Source organism: Pseudopodoces humilis, chromosome 21 (assembly GCF_049639895.1).
Source record: "Pseudopodoces humilis isolate 2021_Gansu_Grassland_sample_001 chromosome 21, ASM4963989v1, whole genome shotgun sequence".
Taxonomy (NCBI): domain Eukaryota; kingdom Metazoa; phylum Chordata; class Aves; order Passeriformes; family Paridae; genus Pseudopodoces; species Pseudopodoces humilis.
In genome coordinates this window covers 2,556,733-2,566,853 of record NC_142220.1, presented here as the reverse complement: position 1 = coordinate 2,566,853, position 10,121 = coordinate 2,556,733, and positions in this window count along the sequence as shown.

Below are 10,121 nucleotides of genomic sequence, written 5' to 3'. Positions count from 1 at the left end.
CGCTTTATTATCTTTGTGTTACCACATCTTTCAGAGGTTGGCTCCAGAGCCTCCAGCTCTGCAGCTCTGTCCAGCCAGAACCTCTCTCCTCCCTCTCAGCACTGTTGAGAACAAATCCTGCAGAAACAGCCACGCCAGGGGTGAGTTTGCCTGGAGAGAGACAGACAGATAGATGGACAGCCAGACAGACACTGCGCTCTAGGATTTGCTTTAAGCACTTTGCCCTGAAAGTCGTATTCAATAGAACCCACCTCGGGCTGATTTCTGGGTGCAAATCTCGAGTGTTGTGTCCAACACAGCCCGTCAGTGGTCAGGCATTGGGATGAGATGCCCAGGGAGGTGGTGGAGTCACCATGGAAGAGTTCAAGAGGCAGCTGGATGCACCTGGGGTTATGGTTTAGGTGCTGGGTGATGCTGGGTCTGGATGATCCTGAAGGTCTCTTCCCACCCTGATAATTCTGTGATCAGTGGAAGCCCAAATAAGTCAAGCAGAAAACACCAGAGTCCCCTTTGGCTTGATAGTTGCACTGAGGAACAACGGGGTTGATTCAGGTGTGACACAGTCCAGGATAGCATCAGTCTGACAAGCTCAGAGCTGCTCAAAGCCTCCCTGGCAGATGAGAACAACATTTCAGTGAGTTCTGAGAGCTGTGGCTCCATGTCTGCATGTGAAACACAGAGCCAGAGAGGGTCTTGTACCTTTCCCACCTCCCCATTTGATTATTTCTGTCCTCAAACAACACACATGGCCTGCACATGGTGATGGACAAGCTCCTCTCTGGTCACATTATTACATTATTGTAATAATCTAATCTTGCCAAAATTAAAGGCAAAGAGAGCATTTCAGCAGGTCTAAAATACCACTTGGAAAGGCAGGGCAAGGCCAATTCCACTGAGAAAAGAGCTAAGCCCACAAAAGCACACACGTGCACACATCTACAGGTATGCTCAGGCACACACTCCTGCGCTTTTTATCCTGAGAAGGATAAAATCAGATCATCCCTTTCCCAAAGCCCTTTTGCTATGATTTTTCTCCTCCTAGTAACAGGCTTTGCAAAGTATTTTAAAGAACAATTCAGCAATAATTCCCAGGAAACCATTTGTTACCTGTGGTTAACGTCCCATCTGCTCACATGGCAGCGCAACTTTCTGACACAGAAATCCAGGAGAACACTTGGAGAAATCAAGACCCAAATTGGTTCAGCCTCTGAGGATAATAATGACTTAGAAATATGTATAAATTTAAGTGGTTTTGAATAAGGACAGCGTTTCAAAAAGCACTCGAATTGTTACTTTGAAATAAGCCATTATTTTCTGCTTTTTTTAAATTCCAGTCTTTAATAGGGGATGAGACCCAGACTGCCAAGAACCAAGGAGAGTTTTTGATGCAAATGAAAAGCGGCATTTAAGAAGTGCAAGTATCCCATAATGGAGCCCACACCACACTGCCAGCTCCCAGGCATGCCTGGAACATCCAGGGATCCATCCAGCCTGGAACACCACAGTAGTGGGGTTTAGAGGCCCCCTGACCTCATGGTTGACCTGGTTTGTGCTGGTGAGGCCTCAGGGCTCACACCACAGCTCCACATTCAACTGTTTCCAGTCAAAAAACACAGAAATTCCAGCCTGGAGTCAGATCCAGATGCACATGGGCAGATGTGGCCATTCAGGGAAGGGATGGATGACAGGAGAGCTCCTGAAGGCTCCTTGGACTGGTTTTACTGATGCTACCCCTGCCCAATGTCCCAGGAAAAGCTCTGTGTTTCAGTGGGATTGACAAGGAAGGGCCACACTTGGAAAAAAAAAACCTCTGGCAAAGAAACATCACTGGGATGGACAGGAGTGATCCACACAGACGCCGAGGAGTTCAGGGTTTCCACACTCAAAGCCTCCATGGACACTCACTCCTGGCAGTGCCAGAGCTCCCCAGGCACCCGGTGGGTGAGAGGGGGAAGAAGCAGTTCTTGCAGAAGGCAGCAGCAGGACCCAGGCACTCCCTGTCCTCCCCATGCAGAGAGAAAGGAGCAGGATGTGCCTTCCTCAGCCCCAGCCGTGCCACAGGCTCCTCCTGGGTGCCCAGGACACAGCTCAGCTGGCAGAGCAGAGCCAGCTCTGCAGGGAGGAGCTGAAGCGGTGGGGATGAGATGGCAGGTGGGGCTGAACCATGCGATCACTAAGGCTGGACAAGACCTCGAGTCCAACCATCACCCAGAACCGCCACTAACCCAAGTGCCACATCCACGTGGCTCCCAAACACTTCCAGGGGTGGTGACTCCATCAGTGACTCTGTGGTGACCTCCAGGGGTGGTCACTATCTACCTTGGGCCGGCTGTTCCGTGCTTCACAACCCTTCCCATGAAACATTTTTAATCGTATCTAATCTAACCCCACCCTGGTGCATCCCCAGAGGATGAGGCTGGTGGGAGCAGGGAGGGGCCTGGCACCACAGGGGAGTGACAGAACGGGAGCTGGCCCTGCACAAAAGGCCCAATTAAAGCGTCCTCCCGCAAACAAACATCCCCACAGCCCAACTTTTTCAAAGATGGCTCAGGAAAGAAAAGGGCCACGGGATCGGCAGGATCAGCCTAAGTCATGTACATCTATTTAACAAGAAAACTCGTTGATAAGCAAACCACCTGATGCTTGCACAGCAGAAAAGAAAACACCTGGTTCTGCCTGTGGGTTGATAAGCCAATATCTTTAATCTTTTTTTTTTCCCTTGATGACTGAAGTACACACTCTGTGCGGCCCTATGCTCCAGCCACATTGGTAATAGTAACAAAGCTTTGATGTCCCCCTCATTCAACAGAATGTTGTTTAGTTCAAAGCGAAGAACAGAGGCAATTCTTTGCTTTTAAATTATTAGCTCCCTAAGTCTTCTGTAATGATATAGTTTGACTGAAGTGTGCAGTTTATTAACTACATAAAGACGATATTATTAGAGCGGAGAAAGGCAGCCGAAAGTTTTGCCTTTCAGCTCAGCAGCAGGGGTTTTTGATACTTTGATCTCAATCAATGCTAAATGTCTTTGTGAGATAGAGGGAGCAGCAGAAATTTCCTTTGGCACCATGACTACATCAATTATTTAGTTCTTTTTCTTATAAATTAAAGTGTTCTTCAACTTTTACCCCAATTTTTTCTTCCTCTTCCTCTTCTTCTTCTTTTTTTTTTTTTTTCCCTTCAGTTATTGGGGGGGAAAAAAGCTGACTGGAAGAAGTCTGGCTGTGAGTATTAATAAAAATTCCACTGACCTTTCCCAGTCCTGGTCTGGGAAGGTCTTCTCTGTGTGAGGAGGTGGATTCATGTGAACAACAACAGCAGAAGGGGGGCTCAGGGTAATGTTTAATCAAATGACTGTGTAGGCTCTTACTCCAAATTTGTCTATATTTAGCCTAATTTCCTTTTTTTTTTTTCTTTTTCCCCTTGGTCTTTTTCAGTATTGCTACTATGAATGCAGCTGGAAAAATGGGACACCTGACAAGAAAGGTGGAGGGAGACTATTTTACATGAGCAAGTAGTAACAGGACAAAGGGGAATGGCTTCCCACTGCCAGAGGGCAGGGTTAGATTGAATATTGGGAAAATATCCTTCCCTTTGAGGGTGGGGAGGCCCTGGCCCAGGTTTTCCAGAGAAGCTGTGGCTGCCCCATCCCTGGAAGTGTCCCAGGCCAGGTTGGAGCACCCTGGGATAGTGGAAGGTGTCCCTGTGGGACTGGATGGGATTTAAGGTCCCTTCCAACCCAAACCATTCCACGATTCCAGGACTCCTGAGGCTGAAAGCAGAGCTTGCAGAGAGCCAGACCGCAGCCCCTGGGGCTGCAGCAGCTGCCTGCACACTGATGCTGGATGCAGAAACTCTCATTAAAGCCACGGGTGTCAGGTGATCCCACCCAGAGCTGTCACCAAACCCTACCCACACAGAACTCTTGTCCAGCCTGGAGTTCATCCCCTAAAGCCAATAATAAACCATTCCCACAGCTGATTCATCCCACCCCAAGAGGGGTGACAGACTCCTTCCCTGGGACAGAGGGAATCCAGCCTGATGGGACCAGAGGTGAGTGAGGAGAACATAGCTCAGTGCTTCCCTTGGGTAAGAACAAATGAGTGGTTATTTCAGCGGGATTTGTGCTCTTTTGATATTTCAGGGAAGAAGCTGGAGCAGAGCCAAGGGAGGAGGGTATCCCTGCAATCTTGGGGACAGCATCTGGTGGCTGGGCTCAGTGCTGTGGTGCACCAGAGTGTGTTAGAAACCACTGGAACCAGAACCTTGGCTGGGAACACGAGCAGCAGGACCACAGAGGTGCTGAGGAGATGCCTTTAAACCCAGATTTAAAACACTGACCTCTGGCCAGAGAAATTCTTTGTGAGCAAGAAATAAAAGAGGTCTTTGCAGAGGTGTTGAGGCATGAACTGTGGGAACTTCAATATATTTTTGTGTAGAATGTGTTGGAGAAAACATAATTCTGTTTTCATGGTGATCAAAGTTTTGCAAGAAGGAGGACTTGAGACAGTGTGCTGAGCTGCTATGGCAACATGAATTTTAAAAAGTAAACTGACTTGCAAGAGCTTATCTTTTCCTCTTTAGTGTGGTGCAGAACAGATCTGGGAACCTCTACCTGAAAGGGATCCTGTGAGGTGTTCACCTCTGCTTCTGGGCCGGGTGTATTGCAAAATGCATAAAACATATCCCTCGTGGCAAGGGGAAAATTATTCCGTGCCTGGGTTTGTCCTGCGCCCCAAAGAGCCAAGTCACGGTGATTCTGTCACTGTTTATCACGGCTCAGATATTCAGATGTTGGGGTGGATGCAGCACGAAGCACTTGGGCTGTGCTGGCATCCTATTCTGGGAGCGGGGTGGGCTGCCAGGCGCTGCTCAGGGCTCAATTCCACCCACGGGCAGGCGTTCCCAAGAGCACCATGACGTGGGCTCGGTTTACAGCTCGGCTTTCAAGCCACCCGCACAAAATGTAGAGGCAGCGGTGTCAGGAACCCTCCCTGACAGCTCCTTTCAGGAGGGGATGCTGTGAGGAGCTGTCACGCTCTGAGTCAGCTGTTCTTCCAGGCCTGGCGTTCCAGGCAGGAAGAGCCTGCTTGCGGAACCATCCCAACCACGCCGCCTGCCAAAACCACACTGGGAATCCCATGGGAACCAGCCCTCTCCCGAGCCAGCTGGTACTTCCTGCTCCCGAGGCCTGATCCTGCTGGATGCTGAGCATTCTTTGTTCCATTTTTAAATTCATGAGACTCGAGCAATGCGCGGTCGCAGACCCCGGGGAAGAAACAGCCCCTCGGTGTTTTCAGTGCTTTGGCGGTGTGGCCCAGCTGGAGAGGAGAGGGAAATGTCAGGCTTGAAGGGAGATATGAGAGATGCCTGGAAAACAGATCGGTAATCTGGAGGTTTAACCAGGTTCTCTGAGCTGGCCCTGCTCCCACACGCAGCTCTCCTCCCCAGCACAGGCTGTGACCCCCCAAAACTGGCAGCCCCAGCTCTCCAGAGAAGGATGAGGATCACCAGCGTGGGACTCGCTCCCATCCTATCCCAACAGTGTCCCCTTGAGGTTGGTGGCTGAGGCAGACTGGGAAGAGCCCTCATGGAGGTGCAGGGGAACCCCTGAAGCTGCTCTTGTTATCCAGGCTGGTCCAAACAACAAATCCCAGCAGCTGTGGGTCAGCCTGAGTGAAAGAACCTGGAGGAGCCCACCCCACAGTGGTTGTGGGACCTCCACACTCGGGAGTGGAGCACTTGGAGAACCACTCAGATAAGAATCTCCTTCCAAGTTGATTCTGTGAATGTCCAAAGCTGGGCCAGTGCAGCCCATCCTGCAGCACCTGGAGCGTGGGAGCTCCTCCAGCACCGAGGAGCCGGAGTGGGAGGGTCTGTGCAGCCACGGGAGGTTGGAAAGTGGAGCCCCTGCGGAGGACACAGGGCTCCCTCTCCACTGCTGCTGCTGGAATCTCCTTTCTTCTGGCAGCCAAGCAGCAGGGAGTATTCTGAGAAACTGCCCACAGGGAGCGATCACTTTTTCCAGTCATTAACCTTGCACATCCCTCACATTACCGGAATACCTTGGATGTCTAAGTTGCTGCAGCGAGCTAATTCCTCCAGGTGACTCCAGGCAGCGATAAGTGGGCTCCTGCACAGCGAGGGGATTTGAAGTGCCGGAGCTGAAAGCGCTCCCGACTCCGGCACGCCAGGCCTCCAGCAGGGGACACAGCCTCAGATGTCACAGCACGGTGGCAGGAGGGATCCGGGCCTCTGGAGATGTCATTTCCAACCTGCAGTCAGCAGGCACCCAGGGGAGCCAAGAAAAAGAGAGGAGGGCCAGGCACGGGCTTGAGATGCACAGTGCAGGGTGCTGTGCCCCAGGGAAAAGGGCTGTGGTTGAAGGATACTGGGGAAAAAGATATTTGCAAGATAGTGGGGAATAAAAACCAGTGCCCTGAAGGGATAAATGTTGGGAACTGCCAGTGCTGGCCTCTGGGATAGGTGTGAATCTGGCTGGTGTCGCTGCACTGGGTGCCCCAGCCCTGGCAGAGCAGTAGATTTGCATCTGAACTCCTTCCTCTGGTGTAGAAGATGAGCACAAGGAGTGCTCAAAGACAAGGAGGAGCCCAAGAGAACCCTGAACCAATGAGAGAAGTATTTACAGCAGGATGGCTCTTATCGTATATACATAATATTAAATATAATATTCTTTTCTCTGATAAATCACAATGTCTTCCTGTTGTGTTTCCCGGATTATACATCATCAGTGCCAGGAGTGGCTGAGTAACAATATTCACACAAAAAATTGCAGAAGACATCAGATTTGTCTCTCACCAATGACAGATGTCCCTGTCAGTGGCAGCAGAGCAGGACCAGGTCCCTCTGACAGAGCAAAGCCATCAAGAACCAATGTGTGCTTATTCAAGAGGAGCACCACGGGCACTGAGGGCCAGCAGCCTCCTACCCAGCCCTTGGCTCCCCTGGGAAAGACTCTTTGGAGACAGAAGCCTTCTGATTTTCCCAAACTCCCCTGTGATGGGAAGTGTCAGCCCAGACCTGGGGAAAACAGGGAGCACTGAGTGTGTGAGGAGAGATTTAAATCCTACAGCAGGACTGAGCGTGTGGAACCACATCAGCCACACAGGAAAAGCTCCATTTATAATCATAAAGTACAAACCAGCAACATCAGAAAGTACAAAACAGCAACATCAGAAGTCACAGGTCATGGCCAAGGTACAGAACAGGGACCCACAGCACACACACACTGAGGAAACTCCTCCAGGGAATAAAACAACCACCTTCAAACACTGACACAAGGAAGGCAACAGTCCAACACCCAATATCAGCACAGCCTGTGGCAATGCATCAATCCCAGCTTGGAATGGCCCAAAACACCAACAGGGATTTGGCTTGGATCTCCTCAGGTGTTCCCAGGTCGAGCCTTGGTTTCAAACCCATGCACTGGGAAGCTGGAGCTAATGCAGGAGGGCTCTGCACTCCTTGATGCCTCTGGAATCATGCTGGGCTTGGATGAAGGAATGATGCTTTGCCACTCAGCACACAGCTGCTCATGAGGGGTGCTCCATTCTCCTCAGCAAACAGCTGGCTCTTAATCAGCGTGCTTTAAAATTAAATTTAAAATTAACAAATTGTAATTAATGGGAGGTGGGCCCATTAGGGGACACAAACACGCCCCAGTTTTGGCACTGAAGCCTGAGTCCTGCTCTGCCAGCCCCCTGCCAGCCCTGCTCCAGCTGTGCTGTGTTCAGTGTGCTGACACCTCATGGCCAAGCCAGAAACTCCGATAAGACACCGTTTCCCAGGACATCACCCACACATCCTCCATCTGCTCCAAGGCATGAAAACAGGCTCGTTTATCCACAAGTTTGTCATGAGCAGAACTGAACACACCGAAGACAGGAAAGAAAACCAGTCCAGAAGGGCTTGAAGCTCTCGGATCACAAACATTGGGCGCACCAGGGGCTGTTATCGGGAGCTGTGGTGCTCTGAGTGTCCCTGGTGCTGGAGGATGGTTCTAACACACTTTTCCAACAGCATGGTCCCCTTGCTGAGCCATCCATGGCAAACACTGCGGTCTCAGGCCCGTGGGGAGCGTCCGTGTTGGGGTTACCCCGCTCTCCCCTCCTCTGCGGGGGTCTCCCAGGGGCAGATCAGCTCCTTTGCAGAGTCCTTCCGAGCTCGGTGGTGCCTGTCCTCTCCCCGCCCAGAGCCCCCAGGGTGGGCTCGGCTCTCCGAAGGCATTTTGACTTGGAAGAAGCTGCGTTGGGAAACAGAAACTCATCACACACACGGCGCTTTCTGATGTGCTCCAAAGCGGCGAGTGCCCTCGGCTTTGAGATTTCCACTGTTCCAGCCCCGAATCCCAAGGCAAAACTCCCGGGCAGGAGCCCAGGGAGAGTGCGGACGGAGGGAATGTGTGCTGGCACCCCTTTGAAGCTGCAATGCCGTGTGACAGCGCTCCGGAGCGCGGAGCCAGGTAGAGCAGGAGCCCTCAGGTTCGCGCTTCGGAATTTATAATGTGGGCTCATCCACTCGGCCAGCAGCAGAGGTGGGTTAAATGAGACCAGGGACATGCTGCTCCTGGTGAGGGACATGGCCAGGGGTTGGTTCCTGCAGGGGAAGCTTTTCCAGGCAAAAATTCCCCACCTCCGTCCTGGAACAACAAACACTTAGTGACTCCCATCAAGATTTGCCCTCCCTTGTCGCTTTTGGTTCTCCTCTGACATGAAATCACTAGACCAAACCCGACTCAGTGCTCAAGAACGCTGAGGTTTTCCAAATTTAGGGGTTAAAAGTAAAACCTGGGGGTTTGCACCCTGAACGTGAGGTGTGAGAATAGCAGAGGCACCGCCAGCATGGGCTCCCGGCCTGTCCCCATCGAAAAACTGCAGGAATGGAGACGGGAAAGAGACACCGGCGTTTGGGGAAAAGGTGACTGTCAGACGGGTTCCCAGGGACCTCTCCCGCCGGCCAGTGTCCAGGGTGGGTGTCCAGGTGTCGGTGCTCACCTGCTGACCGTCCTGCTGTCGGGCCGCCGCTCCCGCCCGCCCAGCGGCTGCACCTTGCCGTGAGGCACGGCCGGGCAGCGCGGCCGCAGCGCGCCCAGCCCGCCCGGGGCCCGGCAGCCCCGCCGGAGGAAGCGGCCCCACGAGCGGGATCTCCGGCCTCCGGACGGGCCGGGGCCCGCCTGGGTGCCCGCGGCGCTGCCCAGGGCCGGGCTGATGGGCGAGGGGCAGGCGGTGCCGGGGGACAGGGCTGCGGGCCCGGGGGCCGCGGGAGGCAGGGCCCGGGGGGCGGCTGAGGGCGATGCCGGCGTGCTGCGGCCAGCGGAGCAGGAGGCGAGCTGGCCTGGCTGTGGGGAGGAAAAGGAGAGAGGCTCGGTCAGGTCTGGGGCTGACTCTCAGGGCTCCCCAGGCTTCCTGGGGAGGAGAATCCCTCTCCTTCTTTGGTGCTGCCAGGAGAGAAGGGCTCAGCGGGGAGGCAGCTACAGCCACCCCGGCCCAGCCTGTGCCTGTCCCCCTGTCCTGCAGCTCTGTCCCCTTCCCTGCCCTCCCCTGCCGGAGCACTGAGGTGTCACAGCTTGCCCGGGGGTCATTGCTGCCACAGCCCCAGCGGGTGCTGACAGATCCAGCCCCACACCCGCCGGGATGCTGGAGGAGACAGCAGCTTGTCTCATTCCTCACAACGATTAGCTCCAGGCACGGAGGAGGCTGTCATCCCGGGAATGTGATCTTGGTTATGAACAGCACAATGTCAAACCCACGGCACCAGGCAGGGCCGGGACAGACCCCGAGCCCCAGCCCTGATGGCTCAAAGTACCACCAGCCTCATACTGGAGCCCCCAGTGCCCCTGGGGAGGCTCCAGCACAGCTCAGTCAGCCCGCTGGACAAGCCCAAGCACACACTGGACAGGACAAGGACAGCACATGCTGCATGCCAGCTCCCCTCCCATTTCTCAAGGATTTACTCCCAGCAGAAATGAAAAGCAGCTCAAGTGTCCAAGGAGAGGAGCTTAGAGCAGAAGAACACACAGGACATGTACACACACGTGCAGAGATGGCTCAGAGAAGGATGAACACATTGAGACACGACAGAGAAGGACGAACTCGGTTCTT